The sequence below is a fragment of the Pectinophora gossypiella genome, chromosome 3 (assembly GCF_024362695.1).
Source record: "Pectinophora gossypiella chromosome 3, ilPecGoss1.1, whole genome shotgun sequence".
Lineage (NCBI taxonomy): Eukaryota > Metazoa > Arthropoda > Insecta > Lepidoptera > Gelechiidae > Pectinophora > Pectinophora gossypiella.
Window position 1 is genome coordinate 3,650,280 of NC_065406.1, and position 7,286 is coordinate 3,657,565.

A 7,286-nucleotide genomic window follows, 5' to 3' on the forward strand; every position below is an offset into this window, starting at 1 on the left:
ATAGGCCTCCCCCAAGGATCTCCACGACGATCGGTCCTGCGCTGCCCGCATCCAGCGGCTTCCCGCGACCTTCACCAGATCGTCGGTCCACCTTGTAGCAGCGGGCCTACCCACTGAGCGTCGTCCGACACGTGGTCGCCACTCCAGAACCTTTCCGCCCCATCGGCCATCGGTTCTCCTCGCTATGTGTCCTGCCCACTGCCACTTCAGTTTTGCAATTCTTCGAGCTAAGTCTTTGACCAGTGCGTGTTGCCAGTGATGACCTACGGCAGTGAGACGTGGCCGCTTACTATGGGTCTCGTAAGGAGGCTCGGTGTCGCTCAGCGGGCAATGGAGAGAGCTATGCTCGGTATTTCCCTGCTCGATCGAATCAGAAATGAGGAGATACGCAGGAGAACTAAAGTCACCATATTTATCTTTACATAAATAGCCTATAGGTATAATATGTCCCACTGCTGGACACAGGCCTCCCCTCAATCAACCGGAGGGGGTATGGAGCATACTCCACCACGCTCCTCCACTGCGGGTTGGTGGAGGTATTTTTATAGCCGGGACCAACGGCTTAACGTGCCTTCCGAAGCACGGGATATTTATCTTTAAGAAAAATAAAAGGTAATCTTTAACCCGTGTCAGCACAGTTCGGAAAACTCGTAACTTACATCGCAATATTACGGGTTCGAGTTATTAGGTATGACTTGTGAGTCAGTTCTATTGAAATCCGCGGAGCTTCTTTCGTGCGCGTTCTCTACCCTACAAAAACGTTAATAAAAAAAAACTCACGGGCGCAGGTTTATGTGTTTATAATATGATAATATTTAATGAAGAACTTTCCAGGCCATGTTCCACAAAAAAAAGGCGCTGTATAACTCCTACGTGATAATTACCTATTTTCTCATTGCTCGCGTACATAATTAGTATCTAAATATGTAAAAGGAGAAACTGACTGACTGACATATCAACGCACAGCCTAAACGGCTAAACGTAGGCACTTGAAATTTGGAAGGGACGTAGCTTAGGTACCGTAGAGGTGCACTAAGAAAGGAATTCCCGGAATTCCCACGGGAACGGGAATTAGCGGGAAAATCCTTTTGTATGAAAAATCTAAACCGCTTAAGTTAGACGCTTGAAATTTGGCATGCAGGTACCTTAGTTAACTTTAAGCTTAGTTGTAACAGGATATTGTAAAATTCCCACGGAAACGGGAGTTAGCGGGAAAAAACATTTGTATAAAAAATCGGAACCGCGTAAGATAGATGTTTTCAATCTAGCATGCATGCATACCTTAGTAAATATAAAGTTTAGTTATGGCTGTATTTTGAAAAATGGGAGTTAGCGGGAAGAAAAAATTGTATGAAAAAATCTAAACTGTATAAGTTAGATGCTTGAAATTTGATATGCACTCCCACACACATAAAGATCTCTATTTTATAACACGCCACGCGGACGAAGTCGCGGGCAAAAGCTAGTACGTATATAAATGTTGCTTGATATTGGAATCAGGTTTGTATAGAATTATGTTGTTAAGTACCTAAGTATATTGCGTTTCTTAGTTTTGATCAGAATAATAATGGTTGGAAGATGTGTTGTGTCTGCCTGTAATACGAGGTCATCATTTTATACTTAAAAACAAAAACAAATGATGCATATGTCTGAAATCCATGAAATTAGAAGGTTAAAGGAAGGCACCGTAATACACCATCATATATATTTGTAAACGAGATAGTGGAAAGTCCTTCATTAGCAACATCAATTTACCTTTCTAATGTGGTTATGAAAGTTATTTTGGAACAGTGTTGCCAACATAAACAGAGGCTTGGTTTGCCCGATAATTCTATTATCAGGGTTTAGCGAGCTCTATTTTATGCGAAACAAGATAAATGCTTCCAAGTCATCTGGATTATGGAATTTATAGTCATCTATTGTATCAGCCGTAGCTTAGTTGGATCGCTTGACTCTCATTATGAGGTTGCAGGTTTGAATCCCAACACGGGCCTAAAGCAATGATTTTAGAATTTGTTTTCCAATTCATATTGAGATTACTTATAAATGTTTATCATGTGCTCAGCGATGAAGGAAAGCATCGTAAGGAACCCCACATTCCAGAGAAATGCGTTTCTAAGGTATGTGACCTAACCTGTATTGGGCTGGTAATCTCTTCGCGGGTTTGAAGGTCAGATATGCATTTGGTTTAGTGCTAGGTAAGCGGACCCCGTGAAAAACGGGATGACGCTAGGAGATGATGATTTTACGGACAAAACTTATCTCCGACAGAATGTATCTCCGACACAACGGGGGGGTTAAAAAGGCCACAGGCTAGGGAGATGATGGTGATGAATTTATTTATACATTAACCTCAGAAGGCCGAGATTTACAGACACAATAGTTAAATAAGGTTTGGATTTGAAAACGCCTGTTCACACTAGCGATTTGTCCAGCGATTTCACGGTGAGGCGAGATCGCGTGCCCGCGGCGAGCACACCGCGATCATAGCATTGTCACCGTCACGGGCTTTCTTCATTCACAAAATGGACTCCGATGAGGAGATACTTCTAGCTGTCTTACTTAGAAGGCGATTAAATCGAATACGCGAAATGTGGGTAGTTTGCTACTAAAAAATAATCGCGGCGTATTTGTGGCGTACTCACCGCGAGCACACAGCGATATCGAGGCGATATCGCCGCGTGTACGCCGCGACCTCGCCTCGCCGTGAAATCGCTGTGAAATCGCCGGACAAATCGCGTGAATTGGCCCGTACGACTACTAAGGTACAGTAACAGTTATGTTTAGTTAACAAATAATAAACTTTCCTAAACTATTCCAAAACAGTTCTGTTAGCAGTAATACATAATAGATAACATGTGGTTTCCAGGACTTGTGCCCGGTTAATGGCAATATGCTTTCCCCTTTTACATGGAACATGAACATAGCTGGCGAGGTATCTTCGAAATATATAAAAGGAGAAACTGACTGACATATCAACGCACAGCCTAAACGGCTAAACGTAGGCACTTGAAATTTGGAAGGGACGTAGCTTAGGTACCGTAGAGGTGCACTAAGAAAGGAATTCCCGGAATTCTCACGGGAACGGGAATTAGCGGGAAAATCGAAATCTTGTATGAAAAAATTTAAACTGCATAATTTAGACACACACAAAGATCTCTCTTTTATAACAAGCCACGCGGACGAAGTCGCGGGCAAATGCTAGTGGGTGTATGTACTTACTATTTATCTCTGCGTACCGCTTGAGGGGCCCAGGTGCGATGCTATCTAACGTTATGGTAATACATAGTTCGATAGTCACTTTTTTTTATAAAATAAACAGTAAGAAACAGTGTTTTTTGTAAACAGTGTAAGTGTGTATAATATAGTACGTGTTGTATTATTTAACAAATATTCACAATAAATAAAACATGAGGTGGGTTGCTGCCATCTGTAGACGCACACTAATGCCGTGTTTATCAAAACTTACAAGTCTACACGTTTACAAGCTACAAGTTACGCACAAGTACTTGTAAATTACGTTTATCAAAAAAAGTAGATTTTTTGTGACTGTAGTAGATTTGCCGCAGATGGCATTAACTACTTGGCCGGACAATTGGGGAGCGTTGAAGGCTCTCACCTGGTACAACGTTTAAGACAACAGGCCTGAGGGTGCCCAGTTGGGCGCAAACCTCGGCTCAGGGCGTCGTCTGAAAGGAAAAATATTTGACAGAATTAATCGACCCTAGTGGTTCCATAGCGATAAGCGCTGATTGAGGGAAATCGTCGATGTCGGCGGGGTCGGTATCGGGGAAAAAAATGTAGAGGGATTGTAAAATATACTTGTGAAATAAATATACACTTGTAACATGTAATTTACATGTGTAGTTTAGAGAAACACATTCTTGTAATAATGAAAGTTTTTACAAGAAAATTTCTTGTAATACACGGCTTGTAAGTTTTCATAAACAGGGCACAGGCACAGGTGGCTAGGTAATTTAGGTCACCTTATTTTTGGCTGACTCGAGCGGCGAACCTGTAATAAAGTAAGCGGAAAATTGGTCAGGAACAAAGCAGCATTATGCTTATTAATCCCTGTAGATATAATTACGGAATAGAAGAAAGATGTTGGAAGGGCCAGGTGAGCACAAAACGCGCGCCATACAAGTATGATCAAATAGTTCAAACTTCAACTTTGCGCTCCACTCGTCCGGAAACTTTACGACACACTTATATTAAAAGGTCATCTTTGCATTTTAACCTGCAGGGCAAAAAAACAAATACCGACTATATTAGCGATTATATAACAAGTATATGGCTATTTATTAAAAAAAACCCTTTTGAATGCAGTATTTTACGAAAGTTTTAACCTAGCTATGTTGCTAGCGCAGTTGCCCCGTTATTATTACCTACGTGTATTTTTCACAATTTCTCATAAGTAATACATAATTGCACACGTCCAAACACAGACACTGGTATACATACACTCATGCACACTTATACGCGTTTGTGGAAGCTGCTATTCAATGATAGCAGCTTCTGAACACAAGACTACATTTAAGTCGTTGGGCTAACGCAAACACTCACACTGACAAACACACACACTCACTCATATATACACATACACACACACACACACACACACACACACACACACACACACACACACATATATATATATATATATATATATATATACATACACATACACATCATGCACAATTAACATACAAAATGCATGTTTATAAAGTTTAACAATGGTTTGCCTCAACTGACGTTGTAAAAGATGTAATTGCCGAATACTGCTTCGTCTCCTAGTTCAGGAAGCAGGGTTATACTTCTCTAGCATTTGTGTGTCCTTAGTATCCAATGTTGTGTCAACCTTTTTCTATGACAATAAACAATTCTTAGATGTTCCCCTACCCCAAGACGAAGAACGAAGACGGGTGACGAGGGGTGGGGATGGCAGGTGGGGAGCACGACACCGGACGGCCGTTCACTTGGCGGCTGGCACTTCAACGAGGCGGACAAATATTAAATAGAATTTAATAGTTGTTACCTAAAGTTAAAAATCATTTCTATTTCAAATTATAATCATTTTAAGTTACTTTGCGTTCCTTTTTTGTAAAAACCGATTTCACTTCTGATTTCTAAGACAATATATATACATAGAATATACATTGCCGGTAAATTGGCTATGGAATTTGAGAAGCTGTAGAGCTATAGTAGCTATCTGTTTACAGGAGTAGTAGTAAAAGAGAGTGGGGTTGAACCGGCGACAGTTCTCATACAAAATCTGGGATATGACCGTTCCAACCCCTTTCTTCTGTTCCATGGTATAATTAATTAAATCAGAAGCATATTGAAGAGACAATTAAATCGAAATAATCAGACTCGAACGGGATTTGTTGGAGCTATTATCGAGATGAGCGTGTAAAGATCCATCTTCACTTACCATCAGGCGAGATTATGGTGAAACTAAAGCCTATTTTACAACTGTTATATGCCTTGAAAGGACATGTAGTTATTTATCTAAGCCAGCACAGAGTCGTTACACGAGGCTCGCCAGGGACCTTTGGCGGCTCATTTACAACCCTGACACCAGGGTGACTAAGGACTTAGGTCGGTCATCGACCTTACATATAACCCAGGACAGAAGGAGAATATCAAATTATACTTATAATACCTAGCATTCAGACGGTGATTAAGACTCTCAAACACAATTACATTGTTCGGCGACTTCTTCGAACTTTAAGGATGTTTAAAGTTTAAATTAATCATGTTACAGAAACAAACTTTACAATTTATATTTTTAGTATTTATACCGGAAATGTTACATCAGGTATAATACCAGAGTATCTGCGGAAACATCCCACTATCTTCTATCTCTACATATAACGTATCAACTCAGAGTCATGGTCTGAATGAACCCTCAAAGTTTTCGTTACGATGTCACAAACAGGTCGCCATGATAGAGCGCATGAAATAAAGCCTGCAAAGGCCCTAGCTTATGGAAAACACATACAATAATTCATCATATTAGGGATATAAACCTTTTAGTCTACTTATGCAACGTGAGGTGATAAAGCAAATAAACCAATTACGTGTTAGTATCTAGACACGCGGTAGCGAGTCACGCCAAGACGAACTATTTGGAGCCAATTTTGACCCCCTCATAATTCAAAAACTATTTCAAGTAAACGCGTCAAATTTGGCTTGTGAGATAAAACACATCTGTCTAGTTTTTATATACGAATATTCGACGACTAGTTTCTACCAGCGATCCAAATTTTCGGAATAATTCAAAAAGAACCGAGAATTTCTTGTCGGTTTAGAACTTACGAAGGCAATAATATAATTCATGTATGAAAACTAGCCAAGTCAGACCTTAGGCTACAATATATTACCTTAAGTTATAAGAAGACATTATATTTTATGTTATTATAAATAAATTTTCGGGAATTTGGCACCTATTTAGATCTCACTTCTTTCGTCGTTGAAGTCAACAACCAAGGCATAGGTATATAAAATATTGAACTTGGGTCTCATTTCACATTTATGTTTTTGATGGGATTACTATTAATCTAGCAGATGTTATTTATATTGTATAATAACACCATAAGTACTACCATACACAAAAGTGCGGTCCTCGCATGCTATCAAATCTTATCACTGTAATGGAACGTGAAAAATGGCGATATAAAAGCGTGTAATCGCGCGCGCGCCGGTAATTTTTTCGAAGTGTTTTTATCTACGTAATTTATTATCTAAATCCCGAGATAAAGGGACAAAGCTTGTGATATACGTGACGCGTGCCCTTCAACATTTGATGTGCTAGTCACCGCCTCTGACATTGTCTGCTGCTTATTGACGTAACGTAGGTATGCGCGTGACGGGACGTGACATGACGTTGCTATTAAACCGTCTCAGATGACTTGACGTTCATACTACGTACCTACACGTTACGCGTTCAACGAACAGGGTTATCGATTCCGGATAAATACATTGCAGTCATCATCATCAGCCCATTAACGTCCCCACTGCTGGGGCACGGGCCTTCCCTATGGACGGATAGGGAGATCGGGCCATCACGCGGGACCCAGTGCGGATTGATGGTTATTAACGACTGCTAATGCAGCCGGGACCAACGGCTAACGTGCCTTCCGAAGCACGGAGGAGCTCGAGATGAAAACTTTATTTTTTGTGGTCACCCATCCTATGACCGGCCTTTGCGAAAGTTGCTTAACTTCAACAATCGCAGACCGAGCGCGTTTTGCAGTATAAATAAAAAATATTTTCAATAATCG